This window comes from Eucyclogobius newberryi, unplaced genomic scaffold (genome assembly GCF_026437365.1).
Source record: "Eucyclogobius newberryi isolate DKJ021-1_F unplaced genomic scaffold, fEucNew1.0.hap1 SCAF_12, whole genome shotgun sequence".
In the NCBI taxonomy this organism is placed as follows: Eukaryota; Metazoa; Chordata; class Actinopteri; order Gobiiformes; family Gobiidae; genus Eucyclogobius; species Eucyclogobius newberryi.
The window spans coordinates 38,680,758-38,698,149 of record NW_027315746.1 but is presented as its reverse complement, the minus strand read 5'-3'; the positions used below and the strand labels follow the sequence as shown (position 1 = coordinate 38,698,149).

The 17,392-nt window shown below is 41.9% G+C and overlaps 9 non-coding genes across 9 annotated transcripts; all 9 read right to left on the bottom strand.

Annotated features, from left to right (window-relative positions):
* Positions 1-7,264: 7,264 nt before the first annotated feature.
* Positions 7,265-7,383, bottom strand: LOC140356921 (5S ribosomal RNA). Its single transcript, XR_011926227.1, has one exon. It is a non-coding gene; the product is annotated as a 5S ribosomal RNA (ribosomal RNA).
* A 591-nt stretch (positions 7,384-7,974) lies between these two features.
* LOC140356931 (5S ribosomal RNA) lies at positions 7,975-8,093 on the bottom strand. Its single transcript, XR_011926235.1, has one exon. It is a non-coding gene; the product is annotated as a 5S ribosomal RNA (ribosomal RNA).
* Positions 8,094-8,611: 518 nt separating this feature from the next.
* LOC140356920 (5S ribosomal RNA) lies at positions 8,612-8,730 on the bottom strand. The gene has a single exon (XR_011926226.1). It is a non-coding gene; the product is annotated as a 5S ribosomal RNA (ribosomal RNA).
* A 1,253-nt stretch (positions 8,731-9,983) lies between these two features.
* On the bottom strand, positions 9,984-10,104 carry LOC140356868 (5S ribosomal RNA). Its single transcript, XR_011926177.1, has one exon. It is a non-coding gene; the product is annotated as a 5S ribosomal RNA (ribosomal RNA).
* Positions 10,105-11,357: 1,253 nt separating this feature from the next.
* On the bottom strand, positions 11,358-11,478 carry LOC140356867 (5S ribosomal RNA). Its single transcript, XR_011926176.1, has one exon. It is a non-coding gene; the product is annotated as a 5S ribosomal RNA (ribosomal RNA).
* Positions 11,479-12,731: 1,253 nt separating this feature from the next.
* Positions 12,732-12,852, bottom strand: LOC140356866 (5S ribosomal RNA). Its single transcript, XR_011926175.1, has one exon. It is a non-coding gene; the product is annotated as a 5S ribosomal RNA (ribosomal RNA).
* A 1,253-nt stretch (positions 12,853-14,105) lies between these two features.
* On the bottom strand, positions 14,106-14,226 carry LOC140356865 (5S ribosomal RNA). The gene has a single exon (XR_011926174.1). It is a non-coding gene; the product is annotated as a 5S ribosomal RNA (ribosomal RNA).
* A 1,252-nt stretch (positions 14,227-15,478) lies between these two features.
* On the bottom strand, positions 15,479-15,597 carry LOC140356971 (5S ribosomal RNA). Its single transcript, XR_011926271.1, has one exon. It is a non-coding gene; the product is annotated as a 5S ribosomal RNA (ribosomal RNA).
* A 1,253-nt stretch (positions 15,598-16,850) lies between these two features.
* Positions 16,851-16,971, bottom strand: LOC140356863 (5S ribosomal RNA). Its single transcript, XR_011926172.1, has one exon. It is a non-coding gene; the product is annotated as a 5S ribosomal RNA (ribosomal RNA).
* Positions 16,972-17,392: the final 421 nt, after the last annotated feature.

Below are 17,392 nucleotides of genomic sequence, written 5' to 3'. Positions count from 1 at the left end.
AAATACTCTTTTTTATCTTTAATTTACACTCAATTGTTTCAAAAAATGCTTTCCGCACCTGATATTTTTTACATATTTTTTTACAAGCTTCAAAATATTTTTGGGGGCATAAAATATTCTCTCAAATGTACAAAAGTAGCAGGACAACAATTTTTTTTTTTTTTTTGCATTAATACTCTTTTTTTTTTTTTTTATATATAAAACAGGTAAATTGTGCTGAACATTTTTACATACTTTTAACAGGCTTCAAAATATATATATATATTTTTTGGCCTAAAATACTCTCAAATGTACAAAAGTAGCAAGACAGTAAAGTTTTGTTTTGATTTTTTTGCTTAAAATACTCTATATTTTTATCTTTATTTTACACTCAATTGTTTAAAAATGCTTTCAGCACCTGGTATTTTTTACATACTTTTTACAAGCTTCAAAATATTTTTGGGGCATAAAATACTCGCTCAAAATGTACAAAAGTAGCAGGACAACAATGTTTCTCAGGGGTTTCTTGGGGCATAAATACTCTTTTTTTATTTTTTATTAAACAGGTCAATTGCGTTGAAAATTGCTTTCAGCACCTGGTATTTTTACATCCTTTTTTACAAGTTTCAGAATATATTTTTTGGTCATAAAAGACTCTAAATGTACAAAAGTAGCAGGACAGCTCCCTCTGCTGTCCATATTCTAAATGGCAGTTTGTACAAAAATGTGTGATTTTAAAGTCAAATTGACTGTGTTTTTGGTTCCACTTTAGTTTCAAAATATGCACACATACTGTGTTTCTTTGTTTCTTTGTCTGTTGAAGGCTTTACAAAAGAAGATAAAAGCTTACAGCACCTGGTATTCCCAGGCGGTCTCCCATCCAAGTACTAACCAGGCCCGACCCTGCTTAGCTTCCGAGATCAGACGAGATCGGGCGTGTTTTTTTTTTTTTTTTATCTTTTATTATCAAAAACATCTTAAAACAAGTATTTACATATATTTACATGAATGTACAGACATACATGACACACAAGGGCAAGGGAATGGGATACACAAGGGCAAGGGGAGACGAGACAAAAAATTACAGAAAATCAAACACACAATCATTCTCGAAACATTCTTCAGTGATGGGGGGGTGATGCCGGGGTCAGAAGAGGATGTCCAGGTTTCCAGAGGGTGTGAGGTGGATCAGGGTGTTGTGGGGGACGAGGTGGGTGATGAACCGGTGCTCTGCTGCCATGTGGAGGTGTCGGAGGTGTGCGGCCAAGAGTCCTTTGAAGATGGGCCAGGGTGCTGCTGTTTTATTGTCACGGAGATGGATGTTCCTGTTGAGATATAATGTGTACCGGGCTATGGAGAGGGTTAGTCGGGCGAGATGGGTGTTGGCTCCAGAGCGACTCTGTCCGGGACCAAAGAGGAGGAGCCAGGGCTCCTGGTCGTCCCCTCCTAGGGCCGCCGGCGGTGGGAGCCTCCAGGACAGCCTCCGAGCGAGGAGGTCCTGCAGTCGGGACCAGAACGGGCGGACGGCCGGGCAGGTGTACAGCATGTGCTCCAGGGTCTCGGGGGGTCCGTGGCACACGGGGCAGTCCGCAGCGTAGCTGTCGGGAAGAAATGCGTGCAGTGCTGCGGATGTAAAGACGATCCTGTGTCTAAATCTGAAGTCAAAATGACCTACGTTATGTGGGGTGTACCAATTAAAGATGTTGGCCCAGATGGTTGCGATGGTGCGTGCGGGGAATGTTAATGACCATTTGTGTTCCGAGGCGGGACGCCCGAGCACTCCCGGCAACAACAACTGATACAGGATGCGGGTGGGTAGGTCTGTGAAAATCCTAAACCTCCCCGTGCTAACAAATACATTAAAATTCAACTTACCTGTCGTGCTCCCCATTTGGCCCAAAGTGCTTCCCCAATGCCTGACCAGATTCCTGTTAAAAATACTTACCATACCACTAATATACTTTCTCCTAAACACTTTACCTGCTAACCTAAAACACTTCCCTATGTAATCTACACTAAAATTACCTTTCACGTCAAATACCTTACCTACATATTCCAGCCCAGCCTCCTCCATCGCCCCACTGATCATGCACTCGCGCTTCCCGGGGGGAGCGGAGAGCAAGTCAGGGTTATGACGGAGGGGCATGTGCGCGAGACCCTCACCGCTGTCTGGAACCGCCACAGTCAGGGGCCTGAAAGTCCTCCACGCCTCCAAGAGTTCCCTCTCGAAGGGGGGGAGGCCCTCCAGGACCGAAACAGGGGGCAACAAACACAAATTATAAACACCAAACTTACCTAGACTATTAACAAACTCACCTATATAATCCTTCCATGGAGCATCTACCTCAACGTCTAGAAATTTCCGAATTGTTTTCAGCCTGAAGGCCTTCTTCCTTAACTCTAAATCTGCTAACTTTAAACCTCCCTGATCGTACTCACCTATCATAACCTTATGTGCAATAAAGCCCCTCTCACGATTCCACAAAAAGTGGTTTATCACTAACCTTAATTTGTTAGCATAGACCCCCGGCAGGCCGTACACGGAGAGTGCATGGTTCAACATGGACATGCACAAAGAATTTACAACTAAGACTTTACCTTTTAATGTCAGATTACGACGTCTCCAAAAATTCAAGCGCGCTGTAATTTTCTCGCACAAAGGCGACCAAAGTGCAGTACGACACGCCTCCTCGTCTCTGCCCAGGGGGACGCCGAGGACCTTGTAGGAGTCCCCCGCCTCCCGGAGCTGGACAGGGAGAGGAACAGGCGTGACGCTGCCGCAAAATTTAACCGTGGTTTTATCGAAATTGATTTTGGCCCCTGAAGCGAGGCCGTAAACATTGAGCACGTGGAGAGAGGCGTTCAGGCTCTCCACGTCTCGGAGGATCAGATTCGTGTCATCTGCGTACTGAAAAATTTTGACTTCCCTACCCGCAGGCGTGGTCAGTCCCCTCACCGCCGCGTCCGCCCTCAACATGGCCGCCAAAGGCTCAGCGGCGATGCTGTAGAGGAGCGACGAGAGGGGACAGCCCTGCCTGACTGATCTTTTTAAGGGGAAAGAGTCAGTTAGAAACCCGTTGACTTTGACCTTACTGACCGCAAAGGAATAGATGAGCTGTAGCCAATTAACAAACCGTTCGCCGAAACCTAACTTACCTAATACAGTCCAGAGGAACGAATGCTCAACTCTGTCGAACGCCTTGTTAAAGTCTACACTAACGTGAATACCACCGGTCGCGTGCATCTGCCGAAGGAGATATCTCAGAGACAAAACTGTGTCTGAGATGTCCCTCCCGGGGACGCTGTAGGCCTGCGAGGGGTGTATGACGGATCCAATCACACGCTTTAACCTACCTGCTAATACCTTTGCTAAAATTTTATAGTCTACGTTCAAAAGGCTAATGGGCCTGTAGTTGGCGAGGCTGCTCCTGTCGCCCTTCTTAAAAAGCAGAGTGACGACACTCATCGCAAAACCATCGCCAACTCTACTCTCACTCTCAAAATCCTGATATAATAGGAGTAGGATCGGAGCTAACCTGGAAGCGAAACGCTTGAAAAACTCACAGGTTAGTCCGTCCTCTCCGGGGCTTTTCCCTGTATTTAAACTCTTGACTGCAGCCTCTATCTCCATGAGAGACAGAGGCGCGTCGCACAGCTCCCTATCCTCCCTGCTCAGTGTGCGCTCCAGAGCACCTACAGCCTGGTCTAAAGCCTGCTCTGCCACTCCGTCTGAACTAAAAAGCCTACTATAGAAATCCTGCGCTGTCTCTAAAACCTCACTTACCTCGGAAACAATCTTACCTGTCTTATCTATCAACTTATCTATGTGCATCTTTCCCTGTGTAACCTTCTCACAGCCGAAGAAGAACGCTGTCGAGCGTTCTCCTTCGACTGTGTGTCTGGCTTTTGCCCTCAAAATTGCACCCTGACACCTACTTACCTCCAGCTGCTCCAGCTCAGCGCGCACCACCAGGTACTCTGGATCCACAGGGCCAGTGGTGGAAGCTGCGCCCTGGTCCAGGACCTGCAGGCGCTGGCGGAGAGCGGTCTCCCTCCTGGTCGACAGCCACGCCTTGTGTTTGCTGTAATTGACACAGAGCTTTTTAATGCGTGTTTTTGCCGTCGGCCACCAATCGACCACGCTGTCGATCAGCTCCAGCTCCATGTCAAATACATCAAACAAAAAGTCCATTTTCCTACAAAAAGTTTCATCACCGAGGATGGAGCTGTTTAGGACCCACAGTCCTCCATTCCTCGGTGATGAAACTAACCCAAAATAAATATCTAAAGTGGAGTGATCACTCAAGCCTGACCACTTGTAGGAAGCACCACTGACTCTCTGTGCCAGGTCTGAGGAGGCAAAACAGAGGTCAATGCGGGACTGCTTCAGGACGCCCTGGACGACCTGCCGCCTGGAGAAATCCTTCAGGAAGGGGTGGACGAACCGCCACACCTCCGTCAGGTTCCTGCTGGCGGCTTCTTCCAACAGGGCTGTCCTGGCAGTGCTGTTTTTAAAAGAGTTGTTAATGCCGATGTCTGTCTTGCAAAGTGTTGTATTAAAGTCACCGATTATGATTGTATTGTCGTTCGCAAAGCGAAATATGTTTTTGAAGAATTGCCTCCTCAGACCATCATCGTTCGGGGCGTAGATGTTAATTAGTCTGAACTTCACTGTGTCCGTGAAGTCCAGGACCAGGAAGGAGCCCTCTGGGTCGGCGTGTACCAGGGTGGGTTGGCCTAAGACACCAGGCCTCACCACCGTGGCCACACCGCGCGAGCACGCCGTGCCCAGGGCCCAAAATACAGAGCCCACTCCCATGCTCCGCACTTGTTGCGCGTGGCTGACATCCCAGTGCGTTTCTTGGATGCAGAGCACGTCCCACTTGGAAAAGTGTAACGCGCTCTGCATCCGCACTGGGCTCCGCAGGCCGCCTGCGTTCCAAGAGGACAAGGAGAACGCCATTAAGAGGAGACCTTGGAGGATGTAACCCATCTTTTATTTAGACTTCTTTTTGGCGCCCGTCGCATCCGACTGCCACACTCTTTTTCTGACTTCACGGGTGGAGAAATCCATGAAGTCATCATTAAAAACAGTCTCGAGCTCACCTCGTGGGGCAGAGCTGCGTGTGGAGGATGGTGGGTTGATGGAGCTTTCTGCTGGCGCTTTTGAAGTGGTTGGAACGGAGGAGGCAGAGCCGCTCTCAGCAGCAGCGCCCTCTCCGTCTCCTGCCACCTGCTTCCTGCGTCTTGCCCCTTTCTTATCCTTCTTCTCCACCTGTCCCCTCTTACCACCGTCCGACTGGAGCTTGGGATCATCACCCAGCCCTGTGGTGATGTCCCCCCCTTTGGAGGTAAGATGCGGGGCCTGTCCCGCACCCATCCTCCTCCCGGGTTCAGCCTCTTCCTCCACGGGCTTAGGAGTTGGACCCTCACGAGTCCCCTCCCTCTGGTCAGGAGGAGCAGTTTGTCCTGCTCCCACCTTCCCAGACGCCAGCGCTGAGCCGAGCACCATCTCCAGTGCGACGGACGCCTCCTCGTCTGAGGAGTCAGAGGAGCAAGAGGAGCCAGACACCTCTGGCTCCCCTGACTCCTCCACAGCCTCCTCCTCCAAAAACTCCTCTACTTCGGAGAGAGCAGTTGCGGGCACGTTCTGGGCCACGTCACTGCTCTCTCCTCCAATGGCGTCCTCCCTGTCCTCCCCTCTGTCCTCCCCTCTGTCCTCCCCTCTGTCCTCCTCTCTGTCCTCCCCTCTGTCACCCGCACCACACGGACATAAGTGGCGGAACATGCGGCACTCTCTGCACTTCGGGGCCCGCTGCGCGACGCACTCGCGCGCGTAATGCCCCTGGCTCCCGCAGTTGCGGCACAGAAAGTCAGGGCACTCCCTCAGAATATGGCCAGGCTGGAGACACCCCCTACACACCCGCACCTGCCTGTCGTGTATTACCCTGAAGTACTCGGGGCCCCCCGCGGTGTCAAACCTGACAGAATACGGTAAGGACTGCACCGTGTCCGTGAACCTTACCCGTACAAACCTGGTGCCGTCCGCCACGTTCGTCCCCGGCCACATTCTCCTCCTCACCTCGGAGACCGCAGAGACCCCCCAGGCGTAGAGCTTGGCCAGGATCTCCTCGTCCTCGATATAAGCCGGCAGCCCCATGAAGGACACGACCAGCTCATCCACCGAGATGTCACGGGCGTGAACCCTGACTCCTCCAATGCAGTACCCGTCCAGGAGCCGCTCCTTCGCTTTAGTGGTACTGACGGTTACTTCATATTTGTCCTTCGAGATGAGTCTGCACGCTACTATGGAGCCGCACACCTCCTGAGTCGATTTCAAAAAAGCTAGTGGCGTGATTTGTGCTCCCTCCGTCAACTCCAACACCACAGTGAGTTCTTTCATAAATTTCATTCTTCTTTCTTCGTTCTTTCTATTATTTACAGATTCTTTCAAACTTTGTCTTGCCTTTGTCGTGTCCATTCCAGTGTCCGATGCCGTGTTGTCCGTCCTTTGAGCCATGCTCACAAAAAACAAAAAATCCACCTCCCAGTAAGTTTACTGGGAGGGGAACAAACAAAAGAACTGAAAAAAGTAAATGAAAATGACCAAAATAACGATTAAAAACTCAAAAAAAACTCCCAAACCTCCAGCTCCAGACCATGCAGCACACCACAAATTGCACGCACCTGCACTGATCTTAAAGTATAGACTTCCCTGCCCTCCGGCGAGGGGAAGCCCCCGTTTCAAGACTGCTGCTGCTCCCTTTTTTCCCATGCAGGACGAGACTTAGACTGCAATTGTTCCTTGAACATGGAGGAATAGTCTTATACTGCCGAGGCTGTCGCTATTCCCTTTCCCCATGGAGGACCAGTATTGCGCTGTTGCTTTTCCTTTCTCATGGAAGAACAGTCTGACACAGCCCAGTTCTCACCTGGAGTTACCAGTTTTCGCCATATACAACCAGGGAGGACCAGTTTTACGTGCTGCTGTTCCTTGCATCATGGAGGGATAGTCTTAGACTGCCAGACCGTCGCTGCTGTTCCCTTTGTTCCCATGGAGTACCAGTCTTAGACCGCTACTGTTCCTGATCATGGAGGAATAGTCTTAGACTGCCGAGGCTGTTGCTATTCCCTTTGTTCCCATGGAGGACCAGTATTTGTGCTGTTGCTGTTCCTGATCATGGAGGAACAGTCTTAGGCTGCCGAGGCTGTTGCTATCCCCTTTGTTCCCATGGAAAGGACAAGTCTTAGGCTCTACTGTTCCTGTGTGTAATGGGGGTAGTTTTGCTCACAGCACCTGGTATTTCAAGGAGGTCTCCCATCCAAGTACTAACCAGGCCCAGCCCAGCTTAGCTTCCGAGATCAGACGAGATCGGGCGGGTCCAGGGTGGTATGGCCGTGAGCCTTAAAGTATAGACTTCCCTGCCCTCCGGCGAGGGGAAGCCCCCGTTTCAAGACTGCTGCTGCTCCCTTTTTTCCCATGAAGGACGAGACTTAGACTGCAATTGTTCCTTGAACATGGAGGAATAGTCTTATACTGCCGAGGCTGTCGCTATTCCCTTTCCCCATGGAGGACCAGTATTGCGCTGTTGCTTTTCCTTTCTCATGGAAGAACAGTCTGACACAGCCCAGTTCTCACCTGGAGTTACCAGTTCTCGCCATATACAACCAGGGAGGACCAGTTTTACGTGCTGCTGTTCCTTGCATCATGGAGGGATAGTCTTAGACTGCCAGACCGTCGCTGCTGTTCCCTTTGTTCCCATGGAGTACCAGTCTTAGACCGCTACTGTTCCTGATCATGGAGGAATAGTCTTAGACTGCCGAGGCTGTTGCTATTCCCTTTGTTCCCATGGAGGACCAGTATTTGTGCTGTTGCTGTTCCTGATCATGGAGGAACAGTCTTAGGCTGCCGAGGCTGTTGCTATCCCCTTTGTTCCCATGGAAAGGACGAGTCTTAGGCTCTACTGTTCCTGTGTGTAATGGGGGTAGTTTTTTTGCTCACAGCACCTGGTATTTCAAGGAGGTCTCCCATCCAAGTACTAACCAGGCCCAGCCCTGCTTAGCTTCCGAGATCAGACGAGATCGGGCTGGTCCAGGGTGGTATGGCCGTGAGCATCTTCTTGAAGGACGAGACTTAGACTGCAATTGTTCCTTGAACATGGAGGAATAGTCTTATACTGCCGAGGCTGTCGCTATTCCCTTTCCCCATGGAGGACCAGTATTGCGCTGTTGCTTTTCCTTTCTCATGGAAGAACAGTCTGACACAGCCCAGTTCTCACCTGGAGTTACCAGTTCTCGCCATATACAACCAGGGAGGACCAGTTTTACGTGCTGCTGTTCCTTGCATCATGGAGGGATAGTCTTAGACTGCCAGACCGTCGCTGCTGTTCCCTTTGTTCCCATGGAGTACCAGTCTTAGACCGCTACTGTTCCTGATCATGGAGGAATAGTCTTAGACTGCCGAGGCTGTTGCTATTCCCTTTGTTCCCATGGAGGACCAGTATTTGTGCTGTTGCTGTTCCTGATCATGGAGGAACAGTCTTAGGCTGCCGAGGCTGTTGCTATCCCCTTTGTTCCCATGGAAAGGACAAGTCTTAGGCTCTACTGTTCCTGTGTGTAATGGGGGTAGTTTTGCTCACAGCACCTGGTATTTCAAGGAGGTCTCCCATCCAAGTACTAACCAGGCCCAGCCCAGCTTAGCTTCCGAGATCAGACGAGATCGGGCGGGTCCAGGGTGGTATGGCCGTGAGCGAAGGGCTCTGGGGTGGAGACTGCTTTTATATCCATGTTTCACCAGCTCCAGATGGGGAATGGGACTCGTGCTTTTCCAGGAGGAACAGACAAGCTTTTCTTGTCAACTTGACTCTTTCAACCTAAAGAAAACCCTGCTCAAATGTAAGAGTCAATGTTTCAAGACACCTTTTGGGCTTTCTTTATCATTTGGCCATTTCCCTGCTTTTAGCCTGAATATTATTCTATTATTCCTATGTGTTTTGGCATAAAATACTCTGTTTCCATGAAATACATAGAAAATACCATATAGGCACCACCTGTTTAGTCAAAATAAGTTTTTAGTTTTGTAAATCATTTCAAAAAATGCTGATGGCGCCTGGTATTTTTGCATAAATTACTCTCAAAATGTACAAAAGTAGCAGGACAGCAATGTTTTGCTTAGTTTTTGCTTAAAATACTCTTTTTATCTTTAATTTACACTCAATTGTTTCAAAAAATGCTTTCCGCACCTGATATTTTTTACATATTTTTTTACAAGCTTCAAAATATTTTTGGGGGCATAAAATATTCTCTCAAATGTACAAAAGTAGCAGGACAACAATTTTTTTTTTTTTTTTGCATTAATACTCTTTTTTTTTTTTTTTAATAAAACAGGTAAATTGTGCTGAACATTTTTACATACTTTTAACAGGCTTCAAAATATATATATATATTTTTTGGCCTAAAATACTCTCAAATGTACAAAAGTAGCAAGACAGTAAAGTTTTGTTTTGATTTTTTTGCTTAAAATACTCTATATTTTTATCTTTATTTTACACTCAATTGTTTAAAAAATGCTTTCAGCACCTGGTATTTTTTACATACTTTTTACAAGCTTCAAAATATTTTTGGGGCATAAAATACTCGCTCAAAATGTACAAAAGTAGCAGGACAACAATGTTTCTCAGGGGTTTCTTGGGGCATAAATACTCTTTTTTTATTTTTTATTAAACAGGTCAATTGCGTTGAAAATTGCTTTCAGCACCTGGTATTTTTACATCCTTTTTTACAAGTTTCAGAATATATTTTTTGGTCATAAAAGACTCTAAATGTACAAAAGTAGCAGGACAGCTCCCTCTGCTGTCCATATTCTAAATGGCAGTTTGTACAAAAATGTGTGATTTTAAAGTCAAATTGACTGTGTTTTTGGTTCCACTTTAGTTTCAAAATATGCACACATACTGTGTTTCTTTGTTTCTTTGTCTGTTGAAGGCTTTACAAAAGAAGATAAAAGCTTACAGCACCTGGTATTCCCAGGCGCTGTCTCCCATCCAAGTACTAACCAGGCCCGACCCTGCTTAGCTTCCGAGATCAGACGAGATCGGGCGTGTTCAGGGTGGTATGGCCGTAAGCGAAGGGCTCTGGGGTGGAGACTGCTTTTATATCCATGTTTCACCAGCTCCAGATGGGGAATGGGACTCGTGCTTTTCCAGGAGGAACAGACAAGCTTTTCTTGTCAACTTGACTCTTTCAACCTAAAGAAAACCCTGCTCAAATGTAAGAGTCAATGTTTCAAGACACCTTTTGGGCTTTCTTTATCATTTGGCCATTTCCCTGCTTTTAGCCTGAATATTATTCTATTATTCCTATGTGTTTTGGCATAAAATACTCTGTTTCCATGAAATACATAGAAAATACCATATAGGCACCACCTGTTTAGTCAAAATAAGTTTTTAGTTTTGTAAATCATTTCAAAAAATGCTGATGGCGCCTGGTATTTTTGCATAAATTACTCTCAAAATGTACAAAAGTAGCAGGACAGCAATGTTTTGCTTAGTTTTTGCTTAAAATACTCTTTTTATCTTTAATTTACACTCAATTGTTTCAAAAAATGCTTTCCGCACCTGATATTTTTTACATATTTTTTTACAAGCTTCAAAATATTTTTGGGGGCATAAAATATTCTCTCAAATGTACAAAAGTAGCAGGACAACAATTTTTTTTTTTTTTTTGCATTAATACTCTTTTTTTTTTTTTTTTATAAAACAGGTAAATTGTGCTGAACATTTTTACATACTTTTAACAGGCTTCAAAATATATATATATATTTTTTGGCCTAAAATACTCTCAAATGTACAAAAGTAGCAAGACAGTAAAGTTTTGTTTTGATTTTTTTGCTTAAAATACTCTATATTTTTATCTTTATTTTACACTCAATTGTTTAAAAAATGCTTTCAGCACCTGGTATTTTTTACATACTTTTTACAAGCTTCAAAATATTTTTGGGGCATAAAATACTCGCTCAAAATGTACAAAAGTAGCAGGACAACAATGTTTCTCAGGGGTTTCTTGGGGCATAAATACTCTTTTTTTATTTTTTATTAAACAGGTCAATTGCGTTGAAAATTGCTTTCAGCACCTGGTATTTTTACATCCTTTTTTACAAGTTTCAGAATATATTTTTTGGTCATAAAAGACTCTAAATGTACAAAAGTAGCAGGACAGCTCCCTCTGCTGTCCATATTCTAAATGGCAGTTTGTACAAAAATGTGTGATTTTAAAGTCAAATTGACTGTGTTTTTGGTTCCACTTTAGTTTCAAAATATGCACACATACTGTGTTTCTTTGTTTCTTTGTCTGTTGAAGGCTTTACAAAAGAAGATAAAAGCTTACAGCACCTGGTATTCCCAGGCGCTGTCTCCCATCCAAGTACTAACCAGGCCCGACCCTGCTTAGCTTCCGAGATCAGACGAGATCGGGCGTGTTCAGGGTGGTATGGCCGTAAGCGAAGGGCTCTGGGGTGGAGACTGCTTTTATATCCATGTTTCACCAGCTCCAGATGGGGAATGGGACTCGTGCTTTTCCAGGAGGAACAGACAAGCTTTTCTTGTCAACTTGACTCTTTCAACCTAAAGAAAACCCTGCTCAAATGTAAGAGTCAATGTTTCAAGACACCTTTTGGGCTTTCTTTATCATTTGGCCATTTCCCTGCTTTTAGCCTGAATATTATTCTATTATTCCTATGTGTTTTGGCATAAAATACTCTGTTTCCATGAAATACATAGAAAATACCATATAGGCACCACCTGTTTAGTCAAAATAAGTTTTTAGTTTTGTAAATCATTTCAAAAAATGCTGATGGCGCCTGGTATTTTTGCATAAATTACTCTCAAAATGTACAAAAGTAGCAGGACAGCAATGTTTTGCTTAGTTTTTGCTTAAAATACTCTTTTTATCTTTAATTTACACTCAATTGTTTCAAAAAATGCTTTCCGCACCTGATATTTTTACATATTTTTTTACAAGCTTCAAAATATTTTTGGGGGCATAAAATATTCTCTCAAATGTACAAAAGTAGCAGGACAACAATGTTTTTTTTTTTTTTGCATTAATACTCTTTTTTTTTTTTTTTTATAAAACAGGTAAATTGTGCTGAACATTTTTACATACTTTTAACAGGCTTCAAAATATATATATATATTTTTTGGCCTAAAATACTCTCAAATGTACAAAAGTAGCAAGACAGTAAAGTTTTGTTTTGATTTTTTTGCTTAAAATACTCTATATTTTTATCTTTATTTTACACTCAATTGTTTAAAAAATGCTTTCAGCACCTGGTATTTTTTACATACTTTTTACAAGCTTCAAAATATTTTTGGGGCATAAAATACTCGCTCAAAATGTACAAAAGTAGCAGGACAACAATGTTTCTCAGGGGTTTCTTGGGGCATAAATACTCTTTTTTTTATTTTTTATTAAACAGGTCAATTGCGTTGAAAATTGCTTTCAGCACCTGGTATTTTTACATCCTTTTTTACAAGTTTCAGAATATATTTTTTGGTCATAAAAGACTCTAAATGTACAAAAGTAGCAGGACAGCTCCCTCTGCTGTCCATATTCTAAATGGCAGTTTGTACAAAAATGTGTGATTTTAAAGTCAAATTGACTGTGTTTTTGGTTCCACTTTAGTTTCAAAATATGCACACATACTGTGTTTCTTTGTTTCTTTGTCTGTTGAAGGCTTTACAAAAGAAGATAAAAGCTTACAGCACCTGGTATTCCCAGGCGCTGTCTCCCATCCAAGTACTAACCAGGCCCGACCCTGCTTAGCTTCCGAGATCAGACGAGATCGGGCGTGTTCAGGGTGGTATGGCCGTAAGCGAAGGGCTCTGGGGTGGAGACTGCTTTTATATCCATGTTTCACCAGCTCCAGATGGGGAATGGGACTCGTGCTTTTCCAGGAGGAACAGACAAGCTTTTCTTGTCAACTTGACTCTTTCAACCTAAAGAAAACCCTGCTCAAATGTAAGAGTCAATGTTTCAAGACACCTTTTGGGCTTTCTTTATCATTTGGCCATTTCCCTGCTTTTAGCCTGAATATTATTCTATTATTCCTATGTGTTTTGGCATAAAATACTCTGTTTCCATGAAATACATAGAAAATACCATATAGGCACCACCTGTTTAGTCAAAATAAGTTTTTAGTTTTGTAAATCATTTCAAAAAATGCTGATGGCGCCTGGTATTTTTGCATAAATTACTCTCAAAATGTACAAAAGTAGCAGGACAGCAATGTTTTGCTTAGTTTTTGCTTAAAATACTCTTTTTATCTTTAATTTACACTCAATTGTTTCAAAAAATGCTTTCCGCACCTGATATTTTTTACATATTTTTTTACAAGCTTCAAAATATTTTTGGGGGCATAAAATATTCTCTCAAATGTACAAAAGTAGCAGGACAACAATTTTTTTTTTTTTTTTGCATTAATACTCTTTTTTTTTTTTTTTTATAAAACAGGTAAATTGTGCTGAACATTTTTACATACTTTTAACAGGCTTCAAAATATATATATATATTTTTTGGCCTAAAATACTCTCAAATGTACAAAAGTAGCAAGACAGTAAAGTTTTGTTTTGATTTTTTTGCTTAAAATACTCTATATTTTTATCTTTATTTTACACTCAATTGTTTAAAAAATGCTTTCAGCACCTGGTATTTTTTACATACTTTTTACAAGCTTCAAAATATTTTTGGGGCATAAAATACTCGCTCAAAATGTACAAAAGTAGCAGGACAACAATGTTTCTCAGGGGTTTCTTGGGGCATAAATACTCTTTTTTTATTTTTTATTAAACAGGTCAATTGCGTTGAAAATTGCTTTCAGCACCTGGTATTTTTACATCCTTTTTTACAAGTTTCAGAATATATTTTTTGGTCATAAAAGACTCTAAATGTACAAAAGTAGCAGGACAGCTCCCTCTGCTGTCCATATTCTAAATGGCAGTTTGTACAAAAATGTGTGATTTTAAAGTCAAATTGACTGTGTTTTTGGTTCCACTTTAGTTTCAAAATATGCACACATACTGTGTTTCTTTGTTTCTTTGTCTGTTGAAGGCTTTACAAAAGAAGATAAAAGCTTACAGCACCTGGTATTCCCAGGCGCTGTCTCCCATCCAAGTACTAACCAGGCCCGACCCTGCTTAGCTTCCGAGATCAGACGAGATCGGGCGTGTTCAGGGTGGTATGGCCGTAAGCGAAGGGCTCTGGGGTGGAGACTGCTTTTATATCCATGTTTCACCAGCTCCAGATGGGGAATGGGACTCGTGCTTTTCCAGGAGGAACAGACAAGCTTTTCTTGTCAACTTGACTCTTTCAACCTAAAGAAAACCCTGCTCAAATGTAAGAGTCAATGTTTCAAGACACCTTTTGGGCTTTCTTTATCATTTGGCCATTTCCCTGCTTTTAGCCTGAATATTATTCTATTATTCCTATGTGTTTTGGCATAAAATACTCTGTTTCCATGAAATACATAGAAAATACCATATAGGCACCACCTGTTTAGTCAAAATAAGTTTTTAGTTTTGTAAATCATTTCAAAAAATGCTGATGGCGCCTGGTATTTTTGCATAAATTACTCTCAAAATGTACAAAAGTAGCAGGACAGCAATGTTTTGCTTAGTTTTTGCTTAAAATACTCTTTTTATCTTTAATTTACACTCAATTGTTTCAAAAAATGCTTTCCGCACCTGATATTTTTACATATTTTTTTACAAGCTTCAAAATATTTTTGGGGGCATAAAATATTCTCTCAAATGTACAAAAGTAGCAGGACAACAATGTTTTTTTTTTTTTTGCATTAATACTCTTTTTTTTTTTTTTTATAAAACAGGTAAATTGTGCTGAACATTTTTACATACTTTTAACAGGCTTCAAAATATATATATATATTTTTTGGCCTAAAATACTCTCAAATGTACAAAAGTAGCAAGACAGTAAAGTTTTGTTTTGATTTTTTTGCTTAAAATACTCTATATTTTTATCTTTATTTTACACTCAATTGTTTAAAAAATGCTTTCAGCACCTGGTATTTTTTACATACTTTTTACAAGCTTCAAAATATTTTTGGGGCATAAAATACTCGCTCAAAATGTACAAAAGTAGCAGGACAACAATGTTTCTCAGGGGTTTCTTGGGGCATAAATACTCTTTTTTTTATTTTTTATTAAACAGGTCAATTGCGTTGAAAATTGCTTTCAGCACCTGGTATTTTTACATCCTTTTTTACAAGTTTCAGAATATATTTTTTGGTCATAAAAGACTCTAAATGTACAAAAGTAGCAGGACAGCTCCCTCTGCTGTCCATATTCTAAATGGCAGTTTGTACAAAAATGTGTGATTTTAAAGTCAAATTGACTGTGTTTTTGGTTCCACTTTAGTTTCAAAATATGCACACATACTGTGTTTCTTTGTTTCTTTGTCTGTTGAAGGCTTTACAAAAGAAGATAAAAGCTTACAGCACCTGGTATTCCCAGGCGGTCTCCCATCCAAGTACTAACCAGGCCCGACCCTGCTTAGCTTCCGAGATCAGACGAGATCGGGCGTGTTCAGGGTGGTATGGCCGTAAGCGAAGGGCTCTGGGGTGGAGACTGCTTTTATATCAATGTTTCACCAGCTCCAGATGGGGAATGGGACTCGTGCTTTTCCAGGAGGAACAGACAAGCTTTTCTTGTCAACTTGACTCTTTCAACCTAAAGAAAACCCTGCTCAAATGTAAGAGTCAATGTTTCAAGACACCTTTTGGGCTTTCTTTATCATTTGGCCATTTCCCTGCTTTTAGCCTGAATATTATTCTATTATTCCTATGTGTTTTGGCATAAAATACTCTGTTTCCATGAAATACATAGAAAATACCATATAGGCACCACCTGTTTAGTCAAAATAAGTTTTTAGTTTTGTAAATCATTTCAAAAAATGCTGATGGCGCCTGGTATTTTTGCATAAATTACTCTCAAAATGTACAAAAGTAGCAGGACAGCAATGTTTTGCTTAGTTTTTGCTTAAAATACTCTTTTTATCTTTAATTTACACTCAATTGTTTCAAAAAATGCTTTCCGCACCTGATATTTTTTACATATTTTTTTACAAGCTTCAAAATATTTTTGGGGGCATAAAATATTCTCTCAAATGTACAAAAGTAGCAGGACAACAATTTTTTTTTTTTTTTTGCATTAATACTCTTTTTTTTTTTTTTTTATAAAACAGGTAAATTGTGCTGAACATTTTTACATACTTTTAACAGGCTTCAAAATATATATATATATTTTTTGGCCTAAAATACTCTCAAATGTACAAAAGTAGCAAGACAGTAAAGTTTTGTTTTGATTTTTTTGCTTAAAATACTCTATATTTTTATCTTTATTTTACACTCAATTGTTTAAAAAATGCTTTCAGCACCTGGTATTTTTTACATACTTTTTACAAGCTTCAAAATATTTTTGGGGCATAAAATACTCGCTCAAAATGTACAAAAGTAGCAGGACAACAATGTTTCTCAGGGGTTTCTTGGGGCATAAATACTCTTTTTTTATTTTTTATTAAACAGGTCAATTGCGTTGAAAATTGCTTTCAGCACCTGGTATTTTTACATCCTTTTTTACAAGTTTCAGAATATATTTTTTGGTCATAAAAGACTCTAAATGTACAAAAGTAGCAGGACAGCTCCCTCTGCTGTCCATATTCTAAATGGCAGTTTGTACAAAAATGTGTGATTTTAAAGTCAAATTGACTGTGTTTTTGGTTCCACTTTAGTTTCAAAATATGCACACATACTGTGTTTCTTTGTTTCTTTGTCTGTTGAAGGCTTTACAAAAGAAGATAAAAGCTTACAGCACCTGGTATTCCCAGGCGCTGTCTCCCATCCAAGTACTAACCAGGCCCGACCCTGCTTAGCTTCCGAGATCAGACGAGATCGGGCGTGTTCAGGGTGGTATGGCCGTAAGCGAAGGGCTCTGGGGTGGAGACTGCTTTTATATCCATGTTTCACCAGCTCCAGATGGGGAATGGGACTCGTGCTTTTCCAGGAGGAACAGACAAGCTTTTCTTGTCAACTTGACTCTTTCAACCTAAAGAAAACCCTGCTCAAATGTAAGAGTCAATGTTTCAAGACACCTTTTGGGCTTTCTTTATCATTTGGCCATTTCCCTGCTTTTAGCCTGAATATTATTCTATTATTCCTATGTGTTTTGGCATAAAATACTCTGTTTCCATGAAATACATAGAAAATACCATATAGGCACCACCTGTTTAGTCAAAATAAGTTTTTAGTTTTGTAAATCATTTCAAAAAATGCTGATGGCGCCTGGTATTTTTGCATAAATTACTCTCAAAATGTACAAAAGTAGCAGGACAGCAATGTTTTGCT